The sequence below is a fragment of the Chenopodium quinoa genome, unplaced genomic scaffold, assembly GCF_001683475.1.
Source record: "Chenopodium quinoa cultivar QQ74 unplaced genomic scaffold, ASM168347v1, whole genome shotgun sequence".
In the NCBI taxonomy this organism is placed as follows: Eukaryota; Viridiplantae; Streptophyta; class Magnoliopsida; order Caryophyllales; family Amaranthaceae; genus Chenopodium; species Chenopodium quinoa.
Window position 1 is genome coordinate 2,419,670 of NW_018743074.1, and position 15,244 is coordinate 2,434,913.

At 33.6% G+C, this 15,244-nt stretch overlaps 1 pseudogene; it reads right to left on the reverse strand.

The window, feature by feature from the left end:
• Positions 1 to 1,054: 1,054 nt before the first annotated feature.
• Positions 1,055 to 9,638, reverse strand: LOC110731724 (annotated as a pseudogene).
• Between the last annotated feature and the right edge of the window lie 5,606 nt (positions 9,639 to 15,244).

Genomic DNA, 15,244 nt, shown 5'->3' on the forward strand with positions numbered 1-15,244 from the left:
CACCACCACGAACCCAGCCACGCAGCCACCACCACGAACCAGACCCACGCCACCCCACGAAACCAAACCCACGAACCAGATCCACCCCCACGAAACCAAACCACGAAACCAGACCCACCCAGCCATCACCACGAACCAGACCCACGCCACCCCACAAAACCAAACCCACGAACCAGGCGAACCCAGCCACCACCACGAAACTAGCCACGCCACCCCTAAAAACCAAATCTAAAACCCCTAACACCCACGAACCAGAAGATTTGTTGATCTTGATGAGATCGTCGAGGGACATGTTCAATCGATTTCCATTGCCATTGAAAGATATGGTGAAGAAGAAGAAGAAAATGTAGAGGAGAGAGAAAATTGAAGGAGGAAGAAAATTGGGGAAAAGAGAGAGAGAAAGTGGGAAGATGAATGATTTTTGGTGAAAATGATTACAATAATCAGATTTATTAGGTAAAAAGTTAAATTAGGTTAGTGATCTAATTAGATGTCTAAGTTGTTTAAGTAAGGGTAATATGGGCATTTTGTTGGCAAAAAGTTACTAAAAAAGGAAATAAAAAAGTTTGTTGCAAATGATAGGAAGCGCCTAATTTTTGTAAATGTTACAAATAATAGTTAACGGAGGTAGTATATGGATTACAATAATAATAAATAAAAAAAAATAATAATAATAAATAAAAAAAAATAAAAAAAAAAAAACATTCTTAATATTACCTTTTTTGTTTATAATATATGTATTACAAAGTATTATAATTAATATTTTAATTCATGTAATTATTTTATAAAATAGTATAAAAGTATATAATTTTGTTTTTAAAGATATATAGATATATAGATGTGGGTATAAGGTGGGGATGAGACGGGTACGAAGTGGAGTGGAGTGGGGCGGGACAGGGTGGGGTGGGGATGGGAATGGGGCGGGTACAACCTTAAACCCACCCCCGCCCTGGGTATGATTTTTAATTTTTTATCCCCATCTTCGCACCACTACCCGCCAATCCGAGACCCATCCGGGGGGTCCACTGATATTATGTCGTGTAGCTTATTGATATACATACTCTCTTTGACTTAAAAAAAATAAAATGAATTAAGTATTATTTACAATGTCTACTTTCTTCATTTTTTTTATTGTTACAATTTATTTACAATTCAGAACTTTCGCCGTTTGGATAGATCCTTGGGCTTGCTCTTGCTCTTCACATGTCCTCTCTTATGTCCAGTACTGCACGGTAGATGGTCAGCATTTAAGTCAGGGCAATCCAACAGTATTTCTCAAAATACATGCACGCAGCACGCATTAAACTCTGGGGTTAAGATTTTGTTTAATCTTTAGAAGAAACCAGATGCCAAATCACAATGAACCTAAAAGCCTAGGAATGCTAGTCTTACAGAGATATAACATCTCGTATAATGATAATGAAGTTGTTGACTACGAGTCTAAAAATGTCAAGCAACAAGCAGATTGCGGAGAGATTATGCAAATTTCTTAAGCCTAAGAACGGGTTAATAAGCATGGCATTCAAAAACCAGATATTCTTACTTGTACTCCATGTAAACCATCCCATCAGCACCCGACATGACACTCATAGATCCTGAGGTACGACGTGCTTTCATAAGGGCTACCTCGTCAGCATCTTCTTCCAACATCTCCAGATCAACAGCTTCATCCCCAGCAGTTAGCACCTGTTACCAGAATATGAAATCAGACAGATTCTTTTTTTAGCAGCATCTTGTGTGGTATACCACCAAACTCATTAATACAAGCTTATATTGATAAATGTGACTTCCATTACAAAGACCGGCGGGACAGGTAGCCTAACAAAGATCTGCTAAATCATGCTCTCTTTTAAATATAGCATCAAATCAAAGTAATAAAGATCAACCACTTTTTTACAGTGCCAACTACCTTACCAAAGGAGCATCAGTTGCATCACCAAAACTCAACACTAATGTAATACAGAAATAAAAGTTAAAAACAGATATTCTTGATTTGAGTCAAGGAAGAATAGATAGATAACATTTTTCTGGAGGAAGATTAAAAGAAATAAAGCAGCCAGATGTTGAAAGGGGATACCTTCCTCAGGAGATCTCTCTGTTCCTGGACCGAGCTATAGCTGAGTTCTGACCCACAATCAGGAGGTAAACTTGTGATTACCTATAGCAGAAATGAACCATCATATCACTTTACATAAACCCATTTGGATGATAGCAAGAGTCGGCAAATTAAAAGGGCCAAATACAAGCAGAAATTAAAAGAACAATACTTCATAGTGAAAAGTATTTATTCTGGTACATATGCACTTAAGTTACACGGCATATATATCAATAACTAGCAGCTTGCAAACTCAGCCTATAAAGAACATGCAAATCAGAAAAATCAAATAAGATCATGCAAGTATCCAAGTTCAGCAAGAAAACAAATATGACCCCAACTCCAGAACAATTTCATTTCTCAACGTTAATTTAGTAAAGAATAAAAAAGATAGGAAAAAAAACTAGTAAATTGTCATATGGCTGATTTCAGATTACACGCCAGTCAAATACTAAGAAGAATTGGAGCTACACCATCATAAAGCATTTCTCTAACACAAGCATTCAAGCAAAACAATAAATAAGATGGCAAATCCATTTATAGTAACTTGTTAAAAGCAAAAGAATAAACTGCAGCCAGCAGCAGTATAACTTTAAACATCAGACTATCTAATGAGAAGGACATCAGATAAATACCAGAAATACCTTCATATGACCACTAAAGAGCACCATATGTCAACTGCAAAGATCTAGCCAGAATCCAGAAGATAAAAAAAAAAAACAAGATATTACCTTAAAGCTGTAACCTTGGTCAATTAAAAACTGCTGCCTTCTAGTTGAGTAATACATCTCCTACATAGAGGAAATATTGAGAAAGAATATAAAAAAATAAATAAATAAAAATTACTGAAGAGAATAGAATTTCTCAAAAAAAGTTGCTTTACCAATCACATGCAGACAGTACCTGTGTATCAGTAGATACAAGTGAATAGAAAAAGGCATTATACTCTTCCTTGCCCCCAGCCATCCTGTCTTCAGGCCGACCCTATCAATTAAAGAAGAATTATTTTTGTTTTAAAAAAAAGGCCATAGATAGCAGCTAACTAAATTTCCAATTCAAAGTTCTTACAACAAAACACAATTAGAGGGAAAATGGTGAAAAGATTCTTTAAAAGTAATCCACATAACTGTATTAATATGAAACCAGATAAGAAAAGGTATACACTATACAGATAAGGGCATATTTCTATCAGTCAAATTAGTCTTCATCCTTCTTCACTAATTGTAGAGACATCAGAATTGGAAGGTTTATCAGTTAACAAATTAGCGGCTTCCCAATGCTAATATAATACTGAATTCTGAGACCCGGGCAACAATTTCAGTTAATTCTTTGGATGTTTAGCATGACAGAAAAGCAAGTATAAAAGATACAGTGTCATATAGGTGTCCCAGTGTCGTTAGAGATTACTGATGAACGACTAGACTGCCATGAGCCTATGGCCATATATACTCTAACAATGACTTTGATTTCAGCTGTTCTGCTAAGGGGCGGATCCATGTTTCCTAAGGGCACAGTTGCACCCCCAATTTTTACAAATAAAAAATAAATTGTTTAGTGCAAGAAACAGAAACCAGCGTGTTTTCACTAGCAGATATTACTGACTCACTTTTGCTAAGCAATAATCATTACGGGATTTCAAAGCAAGTGCAAGATTTTAGGTTCCTCAGACTACTACTGCACTTAGAGCAAGCTCTTAAACTTTGTATGCTTAACAAATTAAGCAATGTCCCTGTATTTCATTTCCAGTAACCCTGGGGCATACCTCAGATAGTATAACAAATTATATTTTTCTATTCTTACCAACAAAGGGTTAATTGAGAATAGATGAAAAGGAAAAAAGAAAATTCACAAGAATAGTACCATATATTTAAAGCACCTCTTCAGGCCAAAAAGAATTGGTGAGAGCACAAACCTTTGCCCTAAGGATACGGCCAAGACGCTGAGCTTCTTGACGTTTAGACCCAGCAGGTAATGAAATTTGAATTATCACATTGCTTGGGGGATATCGATGGAATTGTCACCGACCTAAGATCACAGGAAATATAAATAACTTACACTATTGTTTTGGAAAGAAAACCAATCCAAACAAAGAAAAATATTATCATGCCAGCAATATTTAACCAGCTTGCTAAAAAGTTTAATATGACACATTTCTGATACTTAAAGTAAGTTATGAAATTATAAAGCCACAAACCCTACGCCTTCCTTACACTTTTCTCACCTACCATTAGCAAATTATAGTCCCATCTAAAAATCAATTCTTATAAAATAGAAGTCTCACATATTTTCATCCAGTGGAGACAGGTTAATTAAACAGTGTGGTAGAATTATATTTGGGCTGCAATAGAAAAGAGTTTGATGAACTACAAATTCTTCGACTTCTCTAAAGCCACAAATCTTAAGCCTTTCTTACGCATTTCTCACATACCTTTAGCTAATGATAGTCCCATCTTCAACTAAATTATTAAAACAAAAGTCTCATAGATTTTCATTAAAAAATTTATAGGGCTAAAATATAAAAGAGTTGGAACTGGCAATCATCATTCCTTATGACATCAAAGGTTTATCGGACTATCCTTCAAAGAATTACAACCAAATAAATTCCCCGGACAAGTAAGCATTATTTCATCTCCATCAATGCTTTCCCAATTAAGTATCAAAAAATTATTGAGCATAAAGTTATGTAACATTATCTCATCTAATGTATTTAATTCTGCAAAGCTTCACAGAGTATTAGAGAGACAGATGGGGAATAGGGAAAGTCTTATGCAATTTTTTTACATTTCGGTAAAAATGTACAAATGCATCATAAAGTGTACACATCTAAAATCAGATGAGAATCATTTGAATAAGATTAAACAATTTGAATTTATGCTTCGTACCTTCGAGAGAAATATTGTGTTCACCTCTTTAGAAGTTTTGAAGGCCTCTAGATTTTTTTTCCTCTCAACATGGCTTCCAAATAAACAAAGAAACATAAGCACAACTAGGCGATCACCAAAGTAGACAAAATGCATTTGTACAAGTGACCATCAATACCTGGTAGCACCATGAATCATAGGTTTCCTAAGCTTCATTGCATACTCGGTGAGAGCAAAAAGATTATCAGCAAAAACTATTATTTTGTCACCACGCTCCCGCTCATGAAATCGAATTAGGAATTCACATGCTCTAAACTTGTTAGGGTTCATCACGTATAATGCCTGTAATTATTCCAAAAGGTAATTAAAGACTGTATTATCAAAGTATTTAAAGCAGGGTAAGTAACTAAAAATACACACAGACAGTACTGCAGAATTAAATCATGCAATAAAACTGTTACTCTTTTATTTTTATTTTCTTCAAAGAAAGCAAGAGGAGGGACTGAGAAGGATATGATATCAAAGAGAAAGGGGGGACTGGGGAAGTAAACCAAAAATTAAGTTGAAGGAGAGCAGAGCTGCCAGGAACATGCAGCATTATGGTGAGGAGAGCACATACAAGACGAGATTTATGCTTGTTTTTGGTTTTTTTTTGTTTTTTTTTTTTTTTGAAAGGGGAGATTTATGCTTGTTAAAAGCACAACATTAGTTATAAACATTAAAATTCAGCAATACAAGTGAAATGTAATTAAGCTATTCATTATTTGTTAATAAAGTATTGACCATAAAGTCCATTTTTTGTTTAAAGAAACTATTAACAAGGTCTATACAAGGATTAGCAGTGCAACCTAATTTCACCCCCACCCTTCGCAAACTGTAAACAGAAAAAGGCGAATTTTATTAGCAAAATGGAAGTTCCAGCCCAATTTATATGGGGGTCTTTTGCTTTTGCCAGATCTAGTGCAGTAAAATGTGAACCCAGACTGGATATCATATTGGCTAACCAGGTAACACTATATCCCTCCTATAGCTATTAAGAGATATTTAAGCTTATATTTGCTTAGTAGAAATTGATGTTTTCGGTTACATAATATTTATTTGTTCATTTTGAATTTTATATTTTAGAAGATAGATTTTCCCTCAAATACTCTTGCTTCTCGTTATCAAATATGGGATAGAAGATAAGGGAAAGAAGGTGGAGTTGCCTTTCTCTTTGACCTTGACTGTGTTGGCGATAGGTTCGCCCGGGAGAAAGAAGGGGTCATTATTACAAATTAAAAACAAAAGAAACACAAGATAGGATAACTTGAATGTAAAATAAAGTTCCTCGATTTTGAGGGCGCTTTAATGTAATGAACAAAGTATAGTTCCTAGATTTACTCTCAAGTGTCAACTCTGATTTGAATTGATAGTAATCCACAATGGGAATTGATGGTTCCCAGGTCGAAATGGAATTCACTCACTGACGAGTGAAATTCTTGCAACCCCCATGGAGAGTATATTTCAATCATCGAGACCACAGTGTAACTTTAGTTTATGTCAAGGAGTTGTGAAGTGATAAGTATGGTTAAATGGTTTCCTCTTCTACTGTTATCTAATATCAGTAGTTGCCTCTGAGATAGAAATGCTATAGAACCGATGAGAAAAAGGAACCACTACTGAAACTAAGGTTAAAGGGAACACAAGTTAGCATTAGTTTACATGATAGCAACTTTGGAAAGCGATACTGGTCTCAGGAATCCAGAATCAAGTGCAAATAGCAGTACTGGGAATAAAAATACACAAACGAACAAATAAATAAATAAATAAAAACGAAAAAAGAATATCTAGAAAACACCAACGGTCAACAAGTAAAACAATCTCACAGACCTGCTTTTTCTTGGAATTTTCTTCCTTCAAATATTCGGTAAAGAACTCCTTTGTCATCGGGCACCAAACTTCAGCACACTGTACATTTGCAATGTAGCCACCCTTAACCAAATCCAACCAATTAGCTTCGTACAATTTGGGACCGATAAAGAAGTTCAGATCAGTAATTCTCTCATCCTTTCTCACAAGTGTAGCTGTTGAAAAAAAAAAAACAGGTCACTTTTTCAACTATGTCTGGTCGACAAATCGACTCAACAAATAAATAGCATGAATAAAATCATAGCAAAAGTAAATACCAGTAAGCCCAAGTTTGCAATGCGATTTTGTAGTTCTGATAACTTTCCGAAACATCTGAGCAGGAATGACATGCACCTATGCAACATCAGATTAAATAAGGGGAAGTTAGACATGTTTCCCTTCAACTTCAAGGTCATTATCACCCAAAAATGCCCAAGGTCCTTCAACACAAGTAGTTACCTCATCCATGAGAAGTAATCCCCATTCTCTATTTCTTATTTCTTCAATAATCTTCTCAGATTCTTCAGAACGTTTACCATCAAAAGCAATCATGTTGTATGTTGTCACAACTACTCCAACATCCCATGGAACCCCTCTTTACTGTCAGAGGTGAAACGGCATATGTGCTCATCACTTATAGTGGACCAAAGTTTGAACTGAGATGCCCATTGGTCCACTGATACAGCACTTGTGGCCAGACAAAGGCAGCTCTTCTTTATACGGCATGCTGCAGCTACACCAACTAGAGACTTTCCAGCACCACATGGCAACACAATGATACCAGATCTTGCTCTACCTATAGATTATAGCATAAAACAAAATTTATAAGTATTTGACAAACTAAAGACAATATCTGCCTGAATTAAAACAGATACACCCCAATTGCAAGATATTGATCTAGACCTCATCATTTATCTCTACATCATAAGCACACAAACCACAAAGGCTTTACCATTCCCAAACATTTTACTGAGACTCTTTTCCTGGTAGGGTGTGCAAGATGCTTTAACTCCATGTCAAGATCAGGATTCACCTGCAATTCTCAACAGAGCATCAGATAATTGTGGTCAGTCAAGTCCAAATCTTCCCAATACTGAGCACAAGGTAACTATAGGCTGACCATTCCTACTAATTATACCCAAACCGAAGGTTACTCTGAGCTACACTTTTGAGATTTTGCTTCCAAGTTGAAAGAATTGCTCACTGTGTTATCACATTGAATAGAAAAGGCTTTGTCTTACTACCTTAAATGCTAATTTTCACCTTCCTCTCTAATCATTTGAATTGCATATAAGTCCACTCGTTGCAAAGCTCTTAAGCTCGCCTTCAAATCATCATAAAAGAAGAAAGGGAATTCCTTGTTCATGGGTGAAACTTGCACAACAACCTACCCTCTACAACTTTATGTGTATTCTACGAATCCCATAATGATTCTTAAGCCCCAATAAACTATATGATGTTCCCAATTTCTTTGATCAAATAACAACCCTCCAAACTGCATCAAGACCAGTCATGCTCAAAGCAATGTGCATTGTGCAAAGCTATTAGAAAAAACCACCAGTGCATGAAAACCACCCCATTGATCTCATTCACACTCAAGTCATTACCCAATGATATGAAAAGAAACCTTAATCCATAGACAGCCTAAATGAGAGAATGATGCTCCCATGTCAGCAAAACAAGAGCGTTGGATAAGATGTGTATATAACAATACAGAAAAAGCCTTGCTTATGACTCACCATATCATTTCTGAAATCATATTCCTCCAACATTTTTTTTGTAAAAAAAAAAAAAAGGCCCAGATAATTAAAATTTACAAAAGCCTTGGCAATAAATTATTGATACCTGAGCAGGGTCGATTTCAAATTCATTAATCAAAGCCTTGCCGATAACTTCATCTAGGACTAAATTTGTCAAAACCTAGAACAGTAGTATAAGATATGGTATAAGCAAACACAAGATAAATGGTGAGATTTCCGAAAACCATACCTCCAGGGGAGATTCAATAAATTAAGAAGCAGCTTCACTTTACCACAATTTGCAGTGCAGCCATGTATAAACTCGATAATTTGTTTGGGGAGCTCAGACTTGGACAACTTATTTAAGACCAACAGAAACAGCAGCATACAATGAGTGTACTCGTGCATTGATTCCGGCGAATGTTATTAACTCTTTACATTGAATTAAAGGCAATCAACGATGAATGATATACCTGCAAACTGGATCGGAAACCGTAATCAAGAAATCGTAAGCTTGCTTGTATACGTCGGGAGAAATCCATATGGGACGATTAAAATGGTCATTTTTCAATTCCAATTTCAATTATAGGGTTCTGTTACACATTGCCAAATCACGGATTCAAATTAGTTACAAATTTCCAGGTAACCCTAAATTGTGTAATTGATATGATGATGACAAAAACAAACAACATGATACCTCAGAAGCCGTTTCAATGGAGGACGGAGGACGTGGAGTGCGCTTCAAGAGAGAATGATTTCTTAGTGCGCTTCAAGGGGAGTTTTTTTTTTTTTTTTTTTTTTTTTTTTTTTTTTTTTTAGATGGCCACAAGTGTGGGCGACGAGAATCAATTCCAAAATCTCTTGTAACTATCTCTTGTAACTAAGAGCGAAGTTCTAATCACTTAAGCTATCATATAGGTTAAGATTGTTTAAGTCGGCACTCAGCAGAGTTGGATTCTTTTTTAGATTTTATGGAAATATTTTATTTTTATTAATTTTTCCTTGATACTCCGTACTCGTATCATTTAAGTTCAAATTATTTTTGTTAATAAGCTAAGATTTTCGCATGTAATTTTATTTAGATTCGGATAATTGTTTAAGGATTATTTTTGTTAATTTTTCCTGGATATTATAAAATTATTTTATACTCCATTTAGTTATACATGACAAAAGAACGGGATCCAAACTGAACAGTGTAGGTCCCAACGAACCGTAGAAGCAAAATGCCTAGGTCCCACATCTTCTTACTAAAATTGCTTTTAAGGAAAAAAAAAATCCAGAAAACAAATCAATAATAGTAGTATAAAATCAACAATAACGGTATATTATCAACAATAACAATATAAACCCAACCTAAACCAATTTTTATAAAACGATAACATTTAAATCAAACCAATAAGAATTCTAGAAAACAGAAAGCATATAAACCCATATCATATGAGTTGCATTTGTTTATTTCATTGAGTTACCTCATTTTATATTATTACATATATCACAAATTAACTATGAAAAATAAAAATTATTACTATACATCTCACAGGCACTAATCTAGTTGAGTAATAGATAAAGCAACTGAGGATGTGAAGGGTGACACCGTGACAATTGTATTTATGAATCATGAAAATTCTCACAATTGTATATAAATTGGGTAGTCAAATAGGTCACATTGGCCCTAAACCCATCATATCTGATAGTTGGGCATGGCCCATGTATAAATGGGCCTGATGAACTAAATGGACGAACGAACTAATCATAAGCCTAACGTAAGGATCCGAATGATCGACGTCTCATTGAATCAATGATCAACTAATCAACTAAAGAAACCGGCAACAAAATTTGATAAGACCTTTTATTTATGAAGGTGCCGGTCAATTATTTTATTTTTTAATGTTAGAGGGCTCCGTCTTGACGTCTGAGGGCTCCGCCTGCATAACAGTGAAGGTTAGCTTCTCCGGGGGTGTAACTCGGGAAAACCCCTTCAAATCTCTGATGCTTAAGTCAGCGAATCGTACTTTAAGAGAGAGAAAGTAGAGAGAGAAGGAGAGGGAATTTAGAAAAAGTTCTCATCATTAATGAATGATGAGCTATTTATAAATGTACTTTTAAAGTGACAGACTTGTACTGGATTGAACAGATTAGGGGTAAATCCGTACTTCATGACGACTAATGATGGGCTGGATTATGAAGGGGTATTTTTGTCATTTCAGATAACTGGGCTTAAGACATGGATTAGGGCCAAACAATCATAGTTACTTAACTCTATTATGAACAATTTTGTTTGAAGATCACATATATCATATCTATAAACTAGTAAGGTCAATTCATATATTTTCTTAGAGGGAGGTCACTTCATAATTTTATCAGTTAGTGGCACTAGTATAAAGTGTCATATTAATGTCCTAATTGGACCAACCACCCCTCTCCCCAAATGATAATGCAACAGCGATAAGTCGGGTAAAATAGTCGGATCTAAAGCCTTGATCAACTGCAATTTTATGTATTTATTTATTTTTAATTAGTTAGGTGAACACTCATCTTGAGAGGGGGGTAAGGGAAATTCTCCCAAGGATGAGTCGGATCGAGAGACTTGGCCAACTGAGCCAAGCTTCCTTCTCAATCAACTACAATTGATGTTACAGATTTTATAGATTGTGCAATTTATGCTCTTATAAAAAAAAAGTGTGCAATAATATTATCATAAATAAATGAGGACATTGAGTGATAACACATGCATTCTCGTAATAGATTCAACTTAGTTTGACTAATTTTAGATAAATAAGGTCAGGTAAATTTTAAAAATAATTCGGATAAAGGATAAACCAAGTTATATTCCAATGGAAAAAAATAATTTATGGTATGCGAAGTATTATGCTTTAAAAAAATTGTTTTTCACTCTACAAAAATACTCCGTATATGAAAGTAGGATCAAATCTTATTTTAATTTATTGAGAAACCTGGGCCACCACAAATCTCTACAACAATTCATATCCAAATATTGGGAATATTCATGTAATCTTGTTCACGTATCAGTCAAAGGGTTGGCCCAACCATGCTTCTAATTTGCTACTCTGTATATTTCAGCGCAATAGAGCATCCACCCTCTTTGGTTCCCCATTGTGTGAATATTACTACTCCAGTATATAAATATGGTCGAAGACTCTTAAATAGTGGTTGTTTGGTTAATCATATACTCCCGTATTAGTTTCTAGAATACTTGTTTTTCTAAGAAAAAAAAATTAATTGTGTAAGATCGAACTAATTAGTGTACCAAATTATTTGATCGATTATACGAGTAAGTAATCTCATTCTCATACATATATGCATTTCACTTTGTAAGAATTATAACAATCTAGAAATGTTTAATATCAATCAAACAAGCGTAATTATACTTTGTTTAAAGTAGAGGATGAAATAAGCCTTGGCCACTGGCTGCTTGGTTGGTGGACCTTTGCATGGCCTATCGGTCAACATCGTCCTTCCTTGAACCAAAACATGCTTTAGGTATGGCGTACCTTATGCTAATACTATTGTATTATTTAAAAAAATACACGTCCTGGACCTTTTGTTTACTTGACCAAGCAAATTTTAATTTGATCTAGATATATTGTATAGTTTCGCTAAAATAATAATACAGTGGTTGTATTTTGTTTTTTAATAACACTTTTTTTTTTTTAAGGAATTTTGTAACACGTTTTGGACCTTTAATTTGGTTGACCAAGCAAATTAGGATTTGCTTTACATACGTATACATTTATGAATACCCTTATGTCCCTCTTATAGTCAATAGTCTTATGTATTACTCCCCTAAGCATAGATTGAGAGCTTCTCAATATATAAACTATAAATAAACACCGACTTTAATATTTTTGGATATCTTCATAATCGCTAGAAAGTTAACACGAATACACTATCATTTTTTTAAAGAATGCTTATAAAAGTCAGGTAAACAATTTACAGGTAGAATTTCATACAAATTTTTTAAGGATCTTTTGATGGGCATAAAAGGTTTATAATGAGTCCAATGATCTAGAAATTCATGACATATAACTTTATAAGAGTATATCAAACTATCAAAGTAACACCACAAATTTTTATATAACCTATTGCTTTGAATGGGACCATGCACCAAACAATATAAAGTCCCTGATGCTCCTCATGCAATATAATGACTCCAATAAGAGTCACTTCTGCAATGTAAAAAAAGAAAAAAAAAAAAAAAAAAGGAGTCACTTCAAAGTGGGGATCACTAGATTTCAGCACATGATCGGACAAAATCTGGAGTCATTATTAAGCTCTGTTTGGTTCAAAAAAAAAAATTTTAAGAAAAAAAAGGGAAAAAAAATAATTGTAAGGATTAATTTGATTTAAGAAAACTCAAGCTACCCTATTCAAGTCACAACTAAAATTAATTAAATTTGTTTAAATATATTGTAGATAAGCTTGATCAAGTTTGGATAAGTTCATGTAGGTAAATAACACATTCTTGTGAGGAGTTACGATTATAAACGGAGGGTATGACTATTGATGCAAGTTGAAGTACAAGCTGTACAAATAGGAGTCACTGGCCGGGCGCGTATGGATAGCCAGTGAATAATCAAAATAAAATTGTACCTTTGAAATGTGTCCATAGTAAATAATATGTCCAAGAAATAATTTGAGAAAAAAATACCATCAAAATTCCTTAAAACCACCAAAGAAAGCGACTTATCACACTTTCACAAGTTATATGAACATTTATTATGTGACTGTCATTTGAGTGTGAAAACATCATTATGGATGATTGGATGAGTATAAATGTATAATTTCAGAAAGGCATACCACAGTAAATTAATTAACATTTACTCTCCACTTTAAACATTTTTGGAATATTTTACTTGTTTTGTCAAATAACTTAAGATCGAGTATAATTTTACCAAGATTTGGCACTCTAATCCTAAGCTAGCTCCAATCCCCAACACTTTTTATAGAGTAATTTTCATAATCCAACATTAATTTAATAGTATTAAAAAACTTGTTCCAAAGTACAAGCTTATTTGCTTCACACAGAATCCAATATCAACCTTGACCCCATCCTAAACAAACAGTAGTTATGCAATGCATTCATGCATAATCCACCTTTACAAAATTATTGACCATTCATCAAAACAATAATCATTATTAAAATAATGTACTAAATAGAATTGTTTGTGTTCATACAACTGTACGTCTCAATGTCCTGTAATCTTGGAAGTGTTTTGCTCCTTGGACAAATAACCAGGTTAAGGATCAAACATTAAAAAAAAAATCTTAAAATTGAAAAAAAAAAAAAAAAAAAAAAAAGGACTTTGGATCTTTCAAATATTGGAAGTCTTGTCTTCGATCTAGAAGTACAACATGTCAACAATTAGCAATATTTCGCTTGCTATGCAGATGCCGTGAAATAATGGAAAGAGCTATTGATCTGCTGCGGGATCAATTTTTCTCTCGATTTTATAACATTTTGCAATTTTTTTCTTAATTATATTAAATTTAATTTAATCGTTAAAATATGGATGGAGTGGCATTTGGGCACAGACTAAATAAAATAAGAGTAGCATTTGGGCTCAAACATTATGCAGTGTTATTACATGGAGTTAAAAATCTCACATCTAAATCATGATCAATATTTGGGTTTGATAATATTGGGAGTTAAGCATACATGAACGATCCAAAGTTTTGGTTTTTTCACTTTTAAGGACCTCATAATTTTTTTTCCACCTTTAAGGACCTCATTGGTGAAAAGTTCACCACACTAGTTAATTAGTGAGTTCTTTAGGTTAAAAAATAATAAGAAGAAAGAACAAAAGCTAAACTTCTATAATTTTCACTTATAAGAACTTAACCATTTTTTACACCTCTACACTTATAAAAAAATAAGAAAACTGAAGGCAAAATATCTGTAAGAATATAATGATGTAAAAGTTTAAGTTTCATAGTAGATCAATTTCTTGGATGAATAAGGGAGAAAAAAATGCTTGATATTGGTCGAGAGTTCTTTTGTTATTACTTCGTAAACTTTGGATAAAAGCACAAAAACATGGAGATATATAACTTGCTATAAGTGTTGAGTATTCGTAGAAATGTTGATTTTAAAATTATAAGCGTCGATTTTAATATTGTTAATACAAGTGTTGATTTTAAAATTGTTTGCTAAAATATATATTTATCAATCTCAAAAAAACCCCCTTCCTCTCACTTCCTTTATTGAAATAGTGGGTTTAAATTAATTATTAATAGATGTAAGTATATAATTAAAGAAGTTTACAATATTTTATTATATATATTTCAATAAATAAGTCAAATTATTTAACAAGAAATATATTTAATTAGCAATAACTCAAGAGGTGCTCCTTATTAGAATAACATAATGGTTTATCAAAAAAAAAAAAATGCAAGAGATAGAGTACATTTGTAGGTAATTTATGTTTTATTTCTGTTAACTATAATAGCTGAATCGTTAATATTATAATAGCTTAAAATTATAACTATTATGCAACGAGTACTTTTGAATTTTATGTATTTTTTTTCCCTTTTCTTAATAAACTAAAAAAATACAAATAATACTATATTAACATTTGAAAAGTTAGCCTATGGTTAAAGGTGAGTTAAATGACCAAAAACCTTAACCTAGGTCCTTAAAGGTG